Here is a 13,610-nt window from a genome sequence, read left to right on the forward strand (position 1 = left end):
ATTCATCACATTACATCATCGCAGGGAGGGGCCGAACTGCACGGAAACGAAGCTGGGCTCCTCTCATTGGAAGAAGGCAGGAGCCTCAGTCTGTCCTGCTTTCGATGCCTCGCTCTGAATTGTGATTGGACACAGGTTCTCGCAGCATTATATTAACCTGGTATTGAATCATTAATTTTTTTTAGACTGTCTGCACATGCAGGGCGTATGATTGTCTTCTATTTTAAAAGCATATAAGCATCATTTACCCATCATTTATATATATTTTTTGTTATGCAGCATGATGTATATTTGCATATACAGTAAGATACTGTACAGACACTTAAAAACAACATTCCATAAAATAAGCAAATATTCTAATTCAAATGTGTAACATTGTTTGCTTATTAGACTTTTGGTTATACATTAGAAGTCACACTTCCCTCTGTGGCTTTTAAGCGAAATACATATGAGCTCTTAGCTCTGTGGTGTTTAAAACATTAATTACATTGGTAGTTCCCATATGACGTCTTCTTGGCAGCTGTTTTCTTTTTTCCCAAACCGAAGTTGATGCACTAGTCAGACTAGTTAGTGCTTGGAGAGAATAGAGGCAGCCTTCATGTACTGCTTTCGGGGGAGTAAATGAGAAATTGCACAGAGAAATCTGTGTGCTGTCCATTTCTCCCAGCAAATTTCTCTGGATGTTTGTTGTGAGAAAATGGAAATGGGTTGAAAGCAGGTTAGTGTGTTAGTCCCAGGGAAAATATATACTGAGGGTAATTTATTCTGTTTGGGAACAGGCTGAACTCAAGGCAACTTCAATTTGATTATGTTATTAGTGGCTCAGACCATGAAGGCCAGACTCATCTGACCAGTTATTTGAAGTTTTCCTTCTTGGCCACGCATCAGTAGATCTCTTATAGATGATAAGAGAAAGCACATATATATCTGAAGTGTTGCATGATGGTTCCAAGATACACAGCTAAAGTGGTGAATAGTTGTTTGCATCACCCCACAGTGAGTGAAATAACAAGTATGCAGGAAGAGCCAGGGATTGACTTGGATTGAAAAGTGGGGATTTGCTATGCTCTGAAGGTTTTATGGCATGGGTTTTCTAGGCTTCACAAACCACAGATCTTGGCCTCCTACGTCTGAACAATCCATTTGCCTCTGTCACTTCAGGCTTTTGCAACAGTATATCTGTTTAAAAAGACAGACAGAGAAGGTTCTGTGTTGTAATCACAGTTTAATCACCAGACAAAATGCTGTCTAGCAGGGCAAATCCACCACTTTGGGACAGGATAGGATGACAGATGTTTGGGGGCTTGCAGTCCCTTTTGCATTGTCACACAGTCACACCCTTCCCCCACTTCTACCCTCTTTCTTTCCTCTGGTATATTCAATTATTTACTTGAATTAAAGTGACAGATGTCTGCGTCATCAAGGCACTTATGTGACAGTCAAGGTTTCTAACTGTGCCTTGTGAAACAAAGGAAGGTGATAACTGGCGTAAAAGTGTGTCCTGTCTCCTGGTTAGATGCAGATTTGCAGTTTGGTAGCATATCTCTGTTTAAGTAGTTTATATTCAGCATACTGTGTATATATAACAATTATTTATTTTCATCCAAGTAAATAATTGCTAAGTGGCTTAACAACGAACAAAAAACATTCCTCTGAAAACGACCACAAACAAGAACTACACTGAATCCAAAGAAAAACTTTGAAAGACTTTCAGAAAGCCGGCAAAACTACTGCTCACGATCATCTTAAGAGATTACAAGAAAGTCTGGCTGTTTGGAAGCAAAATATAAAGAGAAATGGGCCTCTCAAGACTTTTGCACAGTACTGTACAGTACAAGCATTATACAATACAATATGATCTCTACAATAGTTACACATTACTTACTCATTGACTCACAGATTAACTCCCAAAGGAAGACTAAACTACACTGAAATGCAGCTGTGGATGGGAAAGAAATGCTTTGTGAGCTGAAAGTCTCAAAGTCCTGTCAGAAGAAATGCCAACTTACAAGTCTATATTCTTGGGTACCAAATCTCATTCCCATCACATTCACTGGTATGAGCACCAGCAGCGGAACTTACCAGGTGGTAAGAGGAGAGAGATGAGCATCCATCTAAAAATAACACCCTCATTGAACTCACACACTCAAGCCTCTCTTTAATTCTCACTTCCTCTATTAATACCAAAACCCTTTATCCCGAATCATCACAGTAACATCAGCATAGACAGAAAACCGGGCCAATGTCACTGTTCGATATTATCAGAAATTATCTGCAGCATGAAGTTGTCATTTCTAATCATCCTTTCCAAATATTATACTGTAGTATTGCTAAATTAGTCTAAACACCATAGTAAAATGCTGATAGCATATGAAAGTATTGGCATGCACACAAGCTTTAAACTTGCTGGATTTTATTTTGCCTTAAATTGATTGTTGAATTGCTTTATTATTTATTAATAGCCATTCTTAAAATAGTCACATGTCACACAAAAATAATTTTTTTTAGACAAAAAGAAAACTCCTTTTTTTCCCTGAAAGGTAGGCTTATTGAAGTCAGTGTGTGTAATGAGTTTCCCCTGTGAGGAACAAAAATGCCTGCCTCCAGCCTCAGTTGTTGTGCTCCAGATATCAATTCAATTCAATTCAATTCAATTTTATTTATATAGCGCCGAATCACAACAAAAGTCGCCTCAAGGCGCTTCATAGATACAGAGAAAAACCCAACAATCATATGACCCCCTATGAGCAAGCACTTTGGCGACAGTGGGAAGGAAAAACTCCCTTTTAACAGGAAGAAACCTCCGGCAGAACCAGGCTCAGGGAGGGGCGGCCATCTGCTGCGACCGGTTGGGGTGAGAGAAGGAAGACAGGATAAAGACATGCTGTGGAAGAGAGACAGAGGTTAATAACAGATATGATTCAATGCAGAGAGGTCTATTAACACATAGTGAGTGAGAAAGGTGACTGAGCTTGTGACAGCGAGGAAAATTGTTACTTTGCTGTGAAATCCACAGGGGAATTTAGTGAAGTAGGCACCTCTGTGTAAATCCAGTCACATGCTAAAGTTGCTGTAATGTATATCGGGCCGTTACCTGTGCAACGTTTCAGGATTGACATCCTGAAAAAATTGCACATGAATAAAATTACACTGATTAAAGTTAAAATAAAGACATAAAATCTTAACCGACATGAATAGTCTAGAAATCTGGCATATAAGACGTTTATGAATCCATTAAAAAGCCTCAGTATAATGCTCCTTATAATTTATTTATAATAAATATTCAGATAATAATGAATATTTCTGAATAAATAAAGAGTATTTATCTACTTGTAATTAAATTTCACTGCCTATTATTGAAAAGTTGAACTCAGAGATTTCTTAGTGCTTTATGCTATGGAGATGCATTTGTCCACCAGAACAGATTGTTAAGACAGAACTGAAAGTGTTATAACGACATTCTGTCATCATCCAAGCAAAAGGCTGCTGATGAGGTTATGGTGTTATGTTACTGAGTTGTGAAATTATTGCGCTGGGTTGAGGAATAATACAAACGTAGTCCATGTGATAGGCCTACCCCTCTGCTAGTGGAGGCCTCCCACTCATAAACTCTGCAGGGGGATTGCATACTCATAGAAACACGTTTCTAAGCCTCTTACACAACAACATGCACATACACACAAAACTTTCACTCACTAAGCCAACCACCCACATACACATATAAGCATGAAAACCCACTTTAACTGTTTATTGCATCAGTGCTCTTTCTCACATAGACCCCAGCTGATTCATGGAGAAATTAAAGCAAGAGGAGGGGAATGGGGGAATAATGGGGATGGGGCTGGGAGGGCTTTGAGAAGATGAATGGGTAGGGGGTGTCTGACAGCTGCTGTATACAGTTGTTATGGAAACCATTGTCTGAACTCATTAACTGGAAGGAAAATTTGGCATGAGTTAAAGGTTTTCTTTTTTTCTTTTATTATCTTAATAGTTTGATGGATTTTAGATTTGCAATATCTAAAACATAGCAGATGTGATTTCATCTAATGAAACCGCCCAGCTATAGGCTACTGCTTAGCTGCATATACACAATGTCCTGTTGGTGAAGGTAATATCAATACTGCTTGATTAATACTGAAAGCTGAGATTTATGTCTGGAAATAGTTTATTTAAACGATATGTGGTGGGAAGCTAACACTATGACAGTATACGCTATTTAATATGGTAATAGACCATGCTAAGCACTGTGCAAAAGTCTTGAGCCACCTCTCATTTCTTTACATTTTGCAATAGTTCTCCAGGCTTTTTGAAGGAGTTTTTCTTTGGACATTGGTTGCTTTTTGACTCGTTTTGACTGCAGTCTTTGTACCTGACCATTTTCAGGGGAATAGTTTTTGTTTGTTTCTTAAGCCATTTAACACTGACCTAATTATTCAGGTTCATTCAACCAGTTTTAATTTGTATTTTGAGGTACTTTTTTACTAGCAGGCTGTCACAAGACCATGTAATTTGGTCACAACTCAGTAGTTGAAACTACAAAAAAAATGCCAGATGATAAGACATAAAATTGTGCTTTTTCAGTACTAAAGCGATTCCCAAAAAGCTATCATCTGAAAGCGTGTGTAGTGTAATAAACCAGAAGAAGCAAATGGAGAGCAAATAAGTTGCAGACCTAAAAATTAATTAAAAAATAAAATATTTAGAGCAAGTGAATGATATCCGAAAGTCATGTCAGTAGACCTGATGCAGGACATGAGCGATGAATCTGACTTTGTCCGCTGAAGCCTCATCTGAAATGGTATCAGTGGAAGGATGGGTGTCCAGAAGCAATTCTTAAGGAAGGAGAACTTACTAAACGCTATAAAAGCTTTAAAGAACGGAAAAGCCCCAGGACCTGATGGTTTTTGTAGTGAATTTTATAAAGAATTTCATGAGCTGTTAATAGACCCATTACTTAATATGTTTAATTATTCGTTCTTGCATAATAGATTACCTCAGACTCTAAGGGAAGCTAATATTTCTCTTATTTTGAAGAAGGGGAAGTGTGCAGAGTCTTGTTCCTCTTATAGACCGAAAGCTCTTCTAAATGTGGACCGGAAGATACTTTCTAAAATATTAGCTACTCGACTCGAAATTCTCCTGCCTGTAATTATTAAAGAAGATCAAACAGGCTTTATAAAAGGCCGTAATTCTCGTAATAATGTCAGGCGCCTTCTCAATTTAATTCAGGCTGCTCAGCAAAGGAACGTGGGCCGTTTGGTGCTTTCTCTGGATGCTGAAAAAGCTTTTGACCGGATAGAATGGACTTACTGTAACGGTGGACCCAAGAAATACCAGCCGGAGCGACTTTGACAGTGCAGAACTTTTTATTAGCTCGGGGTTGTACTGGACACATATACTCCGCGCTCTCTTTCTCTGCTGTCACCTCCTTCTCCGTCTGTCACTGCCAACACATAAAGAGACACAATCACTGTCAGATCCCAGCACACCTGTTCACCCCGCCCCTGCGCCGCCCCGGGAGCTCACTGCGTCACGCCTCCTCTGCAGCTGGCCAAGGACCACACCCACGCCACACATCCCCACCGCCCGACTGAGGCCGGGGCCCATCCGGCCGAACCTACTCCCCCCCCCCCGCGAGCGAGAGAGGAAATCGGCCACGACCATCTGCGCGCCCGGCCTATGGATCACCTTGAACTTAAAGGGCTGCATGGCCAGATACCACCGAGTGATCCGGGCGTTGGCATCCTTCATGCGGTGGAGCCACTGCAGCGGGGCGTGGTCCGAGCAGAGGGTGAACGGGCGGCCCAGGAGGTAGTAGCGAAGGGAGTCGACCGCCCACCGGATCGCCAGGCACTCCTTCTCTACGGTGCTGTACCGTGACTCGCGGTCCGTGAGCTTCCGGCTGATGTAAGCGACCGGCCGGTCAACTCCCTCCACCTGCTGGGACAAAACGGCCCCCAGCCCTCTGCTCGAGGCGTCAGTCTGCAGACAGAAAGGGAGGGAGAAGTTAGGTGTGAACAGCAGCGGCTCTCCACAGAGAGCCCGTTTCACCTGCACAAACGCCGCCTGGCACCGCTCCGTCCACTGGACCAGATCTGGGGCACCCTTGCGGGTGAGATCAGTCAGGGGGCTGGTCAGGTCCGCGAACCCTGGGACGAACCGCCGGTAATAGCCGGCCAGCCCCAGAAACCGTCTCACCTCTTTTTTCGTCTTGGGACGCGGGCAGGATGCAATCGCCGCCGTCTTCTCCACTTGAGGTCGCACCTGCCCGCTCCCCAAGTGGTACCCCAAATACTGTACCTCCCTCCGTCCAACCGCACACTTCTTCGGGTTGGCCGTGAGCCCCGCCTGCCTCAGGGACTCCAGCACCGCGGCCACACACCGCACATGCCCCGCCCACGTGTCACTGTAAATGATGACGTCGTCTAGGTAGGCGGCAGCATAGGCAGCGTGGGGCCGCAGCACCCGGTCCATGAGGCGCTGAAAAGTGGCAGGGGCGCCGAACAAGCCGAACGGAAGCGTCACGAATTGGTACAACCCATACGGAGTGGAGAAGGCCGTCTTTTCCCGGGACTCTGTAGACAAGGGAATCTGCCAGTAGCCCTTGGTTAAATCCAGAGTCGTAAAAAAGCGAGCGGTGCCCAACCGGTCCAGGAGCTCGTCGACCCGGGGCATGGGATAAGCATCAAAACGTGACACCTCATTCACTCTGCGATAATCGACACAGAACCGTATAGACCCATCCTTCTTTACTACAAGGACGATGGGGCTACACCAAGCACTGTGTGATTCTTCTATTACTCCCAGCCTCAGCATTTCCTTCAATTCCCGGAAAACAATTTGCCTTCTATGTTCCGGCAGCCTGTAGGGCCGTGAACGCACCGTCACGCCAGGCCGCGTCTCAAAATGGTGCTCTATGAGAGAAGTACGGCCGGGCAAGGGGGAGAACACGTCGGCAAAGCGCTGTTGCAATGCAGCAACATCCGCTCTCTGGGCCTGTGTGAGATGGTCACTGCAATGGAGGGAGGCGGGGATGCTAGACTTTGGCGCCTCCGGCCCCAACTCATCTCTCCCTCTTACCAAGCTCACTAGAGAAGCGGTCTCCGCCTCCCTCCAGGCTTTGAGGAGGTTGAGGTGGTAAATCTGCGTGGCCCCGCCCCTGTCCGACCGTACCACTTCATAATCAACGTCCCCCACTCGCCGTGTGACCACGAAGGGTCCTTGCCACTTGGCGAGTAATTTAGAGCTGGAAGAAGGAAGTAACACAAGCACCTTATCTCCCGGTGAAAATTGCCTGAGTCTAGCCCCTCTGTCATACAGGCGTCGCTGCCGCTGCTGGGCCTGGAGCAAATTCTCCCGCGAGAGCCTCCCCAGTGTGTGCAGCTTTGCTCGCAGGTCCAGCACGTACTGAATTTCACTTTTCGCAGGGCTCGGACCTTCCTCCCAGTTTTCCTTAATCAGGTCGAGCACCCCCCGCGGCTTCCTGCCGTATAACAGCTCGAAGGGAGAAAATCCCGTGGAGGCCTGGGGCACCTCCCGCACTGCAAACAACAGAGGGTCTAACCAGCGATCCCAATTGCGTTCATCCTCGCGAATGAACTTACGAATCATGGATTTTAAAGTCTTATTCAGCCTCTCCACCAACCCATCAGTCTGAGGGTGGTAGACGCTGGTCCGAATAGATTTAATACCCAGTAATTCGTACAGTTCCCGCAATGTGCGCGACATGAACGACGTGCCCTGGTCAGTCAGTATTTCTTTCGGAATACCGACTCGGGAGATGACCTGAAACAGTGCCTGCGCCACGCTCTTCGCTGAAATGGTGCGTAGCGGCACTGCTTCCGGGTACCGCGTTGCGTAGTCCACCAGGACCAGCACAAAGCGATAGCCGCGTGCACTCCGGTGCAATGGCCCGATGAGATCCATGCCAATACGCTCAAACGGGATCTCCATCAGCGGTAATGGGCGCAACGGCGCCTTTGGTACGGCCGGCTGGTTAACCAGCTGGCATTCGGGGCACGACGCACACCAACGGCGCACGTCGGCCCAAATGCCCGGCCAATAGAATCGGGCCATTATGCGCTCCAGAGTTTTCTCGCCACCCAAGTGCCCTGCCATGGGGTTCGAATGAGCCGCCTGGAAAATCATTTCCCGGCGGCTTTGCGGCACCAACAACTGTGTGCGGATTTCATTAGTGTGAGTGTCACGGCTCACTCTATAAAGCCGATCGTTCCGCAATTGGAAATGAGGGTACGTTCGCGCAGCGTCGGGGCGCACCGAGCGACCATCAATATCCATCACTTGGTCATAGGCTGAGCGTAGGGTGTCGTCCCGAGACTGCTCTAGTGGAAAATCTTCCGTGGGGTACACAACGGGAGGCGGCGGGGCTTCCGTGGAAGTCCCCGCCTCCTCCTCCCCCCCAGAGTCAGCGTCGGTCGACCCCGCGTCACCGCCGAGCGCCGCGCAAACGTCACACGAATTTACAGACCGCGATCGCATCCCCGCGTACTGCCCCAGTAAGCTGTGGAACCCCGGCCAATTCGTACCCAAAATAAGGGGATGCGACAGGCGCGGGCTAACCGCCGCCTTCACTCTATGCGTTTTGCCCCTGAATTTCAGCAACAGTGACACTACTGGGTACTTGTGAATATCCCCGTGCACACATTTAACCTCCACCCAGTCAGCCTCCAACAATGCCCCGGGGCGAACCAAACTTTGGTGGACCAGAGTCTGCGTGCAGCCCGTGTCCACCAAAGCATGGCGAATACCCCCTTGACACCTTACCGGCACGCGGTACGTCACTCCTGGACCGGGGGCGGGCGCTGGAGCGCCGGCAACGCGGAACACCTGCCCCACCTCCATGAGCGGACAGTCTCGGCGCAGGTGCCCCGGCCGCCCACACTTCCAACAGTCCGGCCCCGGCGTCTGTGCGGCTCCCCGTGGCTCCGGGGCAACCTCGGCGGCCGCCGGGGTTCCGGCGGGAAGCAGCGGCCGGAACGGGTTCCTGGGGCTCCACCCTGCTGCCTGCTCCGTTCCCGCAGGGCCGCCGCCTCTCCTCTGCGACGCCGCCGCCGGTGGCCTGGGCGGCGGAACACGGGCGCCCCGCCGCGGCTCCTCACGGCCCGGTACCGGGTCGGCCGCCAGATGGTCCTCTGCCAGCGTCACCGCCGCCGTCAAATCCGCCGGGCGGTGGCAGCGAACCCAACGAGCCGTCGCCTCGGGCAGGCCTCCCACGAACTGCTCGAGGACGACCATGGTCAGCATCCGTGTCTCCCCAGCCGAGGGGCCCGGTCGCAGCCACCTCGCTGCCGCATCCTCCAGCTGCCGAGCCCAGGCAAACGGCCGCTCCCCCCCCCGACATCCTGCTGGCCCGGAACTGACGGCGGTAATCCTCCGGGGAGAGCCCCAAACGATCCAGCACCGCCCGGCACACGTCCTCGAACACCCCCCGCGAGCCGGGGGGCAGGCTCAGCGCCGCCGTCTGGGCCTCACCCGACAGAAGCGGCAGCAGCCGGGCGGCCCACTCCTCCTCCGGCCACCGACAGGCCAACGCCGTGGCCTGGAAAGCCTCGATGAAAACCAGCGGGTCCTCCCCATCCCGCATCCGGTGCAATGTCACCGACAGCGGAGGGGCGGGAGCCGGCGCGGCCGCATTCCCCAGCAGCTGCCCCAGAGCCGCGGTCTGCTGCTCCGATTGCAAGCGAAGCAACGCCAACTGTTGGTCCTGCGTGGCCGCCTGACGAGCCGCCATCGCCGCCATGTCCACCATCATCTGGCCCAAGATCTGCAGCGGCTGGGCGGGCGGTGGGGCGGGCGGCGGCGCCGCCGGGGGAGCAGGGGGAGCCGGCAGGGGACCGGACATCACGCCTGGGTTTCGGCACCAGTGTAACGGTGGACCCAAGAAATACCAGCCGGAGCGACTTTGACAGTGCAGAACTTTTTATTAGCTCGGGGTTGTACTGGACACATATACTCCGCGCTCTCTTTCTCTGCTGTCACCTCCTTCTCCGTCTGTCACTGCCAACACATAAAGAGACACAATCACTGTCAGATCCCAGCACACCTGTTCACCCCGCCCCTGCGCCGCCCCGGGAGCTCACTGCGTCACGCCTCCTCTGCAGCTGGCCAAGGACCACACCCACGCCACACTTACTTATTTTACACTTTAAATAAATTCAGTCTTGGTGATAATTTCATTAAGTGGGTAAAAATTTTGTATGATAATCCTCAGGCATCCATCTTGTCTAATGGACTGAAATTAGATAGTTTCTCATTGTATAGAGGAACGAGGCAAGGCTGCCCACTGTCACCTCTTTTGTTTGCTATTGCCATCGAACCGTTAGCCGAGGCTATGAGGACGGCACCTGATGTACGGGGCTTGCAAATCGATTATGAGCATAAGATCAGTTTATATGCAGATGATGTTTTAATATTTATTTCTGATCCAGAGACATCAATACCGGCTTTACTTAACATTATTGATTCATTTAGCCAATTTTCTGGTTTTAATGTAAATTTGACTAAGTCAGAGGCTATGTCAATTGGGAGCCTTAATTCATTGCCAACTGGACTGTTTTCTTTCCCCTTCAAATGGTCCCCCACAGGTTTTGTATACTTAGGGATATTTATAACTCCAACATGTAAACAAATGTATAAAGCAAATTTTGTCCCTCTGTTCGAGAAGGTAAAGCAGGATTTGGAGAGATGGAATTCCCTACCCTTTTCCTGGCTAGGACGTATAGCTTTGATTAAGATGAATATTTTGCCTCGACTGTTATATCCTGTTCAAATGATTCCAGTTATATTTTCAAATAGGGTGATGAAGGATCTGAATGGCTGGCTAAGCTCTTTTACATGGAGTAAACGCAGACCAAAACTTAAGATGGCTACACTGCAGCTCCCAGGTTCAGTAGGGGGTTTAGATTTAGCAAATATTAGAACATATCAATTGAGTACTCACATGAGCTATATTCATGACTGGGTCACAAATAATTTACACTCTATCTGGTTGGGGATTGAAACCTCTCTTTCAAAGTATCCATTAAGGGACTTACTGTTCTTTAAGAACTTTAAAGATATTAGATTGAGCTGTCACACTGAATAACACTTAAGGCCTGGCAGTCAGTATGTCGAATTGAGGGAAGGTTGAAGTTAACATCTGTGTTTACCCCTATTGTGAATAATCTTGACTTTCAACTGGGGATGTTCGATATAGGTTTTAAGGAATGGAAGAACAAAGGAATTCACAGACTGAGGGACTTATTCTCCGACGATGTTATGCCGTTTGACCAAATGGTTGAGAAATATTCTCTCCCCAAACATGACTTTTTCTGTTACTTACAGATGAGGCATTATATCTTGCATAGTACTAACTTTAGTGAGAGTCATGAAGTCTCTCCTGTTGAAAAATTATTATTTTTAACAGATAAAGAGGTACCTGTGAAGATATTTTATAAGGCTTTATATTCTGTACCTTCAGTGATGTCACAGAGGCTTAAAGGCACATAGGAAAGGGAGTTAGGTATAGCAATCAATGATGAGGAGTGGAAAGATGTCTGGAGTTACGCCAAATCAATCTCAGTTTGTAATCTTACCAAAGCAAAACAGTTGAAAATCATACACAGAGTGCATATATCCATATTTCGCAGACATCAGTATAATCTTACACTTTCACCCATGTGCCTCAAACGCAAGACAGAAATTGGTACCCTAACTCACAGCTTCTGGTCATGTTTGAAATTGCAAAAATTTTGGTCTAATGTGTTATCTGAAATGGAGAAGATTTTTGGTTGTGAATTGGAGATGGACCCTCTGTCTCTCATACTGGGCCTCCCCAGCTGGCGGTTAATATCCAAGAATAATAGGAGATTGTATTGTGTTCTCACCTATGCAGCAAGGAAGAATATACTACTCCAATGGATTAATAAAAAAGCACCAACTATTAAAGATTGGCAAAGAGTAGTGTTGGATCTAGTGCCATTGGAATATCTTACATGTGTACTGCACTCAAAAACAGACCAATTCTTTAAGGTGTGGGAACCATACTTGAATTATGTGGAACCTGACATCTCTAATATTATGTTACAAGGATTCTCTTGAGTGTTTAAACTGCAACGTACTACTGGGACCACAGGTATTGTATTGTATTCTCTCTTTATTTATTTTTTTTAGATGGACCTAAGCTGGTGTTTTGTGCTTAGTTATCAGTCTGTTTGTTTGTTTGTTTTTGTTTTGTTTTGTTTTGTTTTTATTTTTGGTTCTGAATTGTACACTTTATTATGTTATATAATTATGTACTATTTGTGAAAACAGAAAAACTAATAAAAAAAACTTCTTTTTTTTTTTAAAAAGGAAGGGGAACAGGGATAAAAGGCTAATGTATGGCAAATTATACAAGAAATGGACTAAAAATCAGTGTCAATCAGTCGTATCAAGTGACAAATCCAAATTTGACATGTTTGGTTCAAATCATTGTTAGTAAGGTGCAACCTTTCTATCTCATTGTGGTGGAATGAAAATATAAAGCAGAAAAATACTTAAGTTCAGCACTTTTGTAAATATACTTACTTTCCAACTCTGAGCTAAAGGCTGTTTTACAGATTAAGGTAATAAAAATAACCTTAACTTTCCAAATTGTCATGGTCCCTCAGTCCTCCTGGCTTCTGCTCCAGGTTCTATCTTTTATCTGTTTCCCCCTTGTTTTTTCTATCTCTCCTCTCTGTGCTCATTTGTTTGTGTCTGTTTGTGGGCGGGACTTCGCGGTTCACGTCTCTGACTGAACACTCTGCTCTAATCACTCACCTGCCCCTGATAATGGAGGACCCTACTTAAAGGCTGAGGCTCAGCCTCTGCTAGATCATTGAACTAAACAGTTAGTTGTAACCCTGGCTCCTGTTTTTGCTCTGCTTCTTCCTTTGTGCATTTTGATATTGATGTGCAAATAAAGCAATGAACCAGTACCGAACCACTTCATCAACTGTATTGAAAATAGGATCGTTCATTCAAAGCTTCGTTTCAGCGACATCTAGTGGTGAAATATCAGCGCATCGGTATCAGACAGCCATCACTAACTTTTGTTTCTCTGTTCCTCTTGCACAGGTTCCTGGATTCCCTCCCCTGGTGTGGTGAGCCTGAATTGAGCATGAGAAAATTGTGCATGGCGGATGTTTGGACCCTCCCCCCGGAACATAATTTGCTGTTTGCATATTTGTGATTGTTGTAGATAGTTTCTTCACTGTTAAAAAAAACAACAACAAAACAACCCGCACTGATCTGAGATCTTCCAAGTCTGCACCTGAGTCTACCAGTCTATTGGCCTTGACAGAATAATCCAGCCAAGAAATGGACTCTGCAGACTAACACTGTGAGCTGAACCCTCGCCTCCCAGTTGGACTAGCACGAGCAAATACTCCTAGGGTCACAATGTCTGCCATGGATCAAACAAATCAAACCTGTTCTCTCCAGTCCATTATGCCCTCCTTCCATATTCCCACCATCTGATGGTTTTTGATGAAGAACCTAAACAGTATGCTGAGAACTGGGATCATTTGATTCACATATCTATTGAAAACTTAGGTCTATTCTCTTCATATCATGAAACCAGGCAGTAC

This window comes from Aulonocara sp. 'chitande type north' Nkhata Bay, linkage group LG11 (genome assembly GCF_057382095.1).
Source record: "Aulonocara sp. 'chitande type north' Nkhata Bay isolate Kocher_YH1m ecotype deep benthic linkage group LG11, A_spYH_male_GT1.1, whole genome shotgun sequence".
NCBI lineage: Eukaryota > Metazoa > Chordata > Actinopteri > Cichliformes > Cichlidae > Aulonocara > Aulonocara sp. 'chitande type north' Nkhata Bay.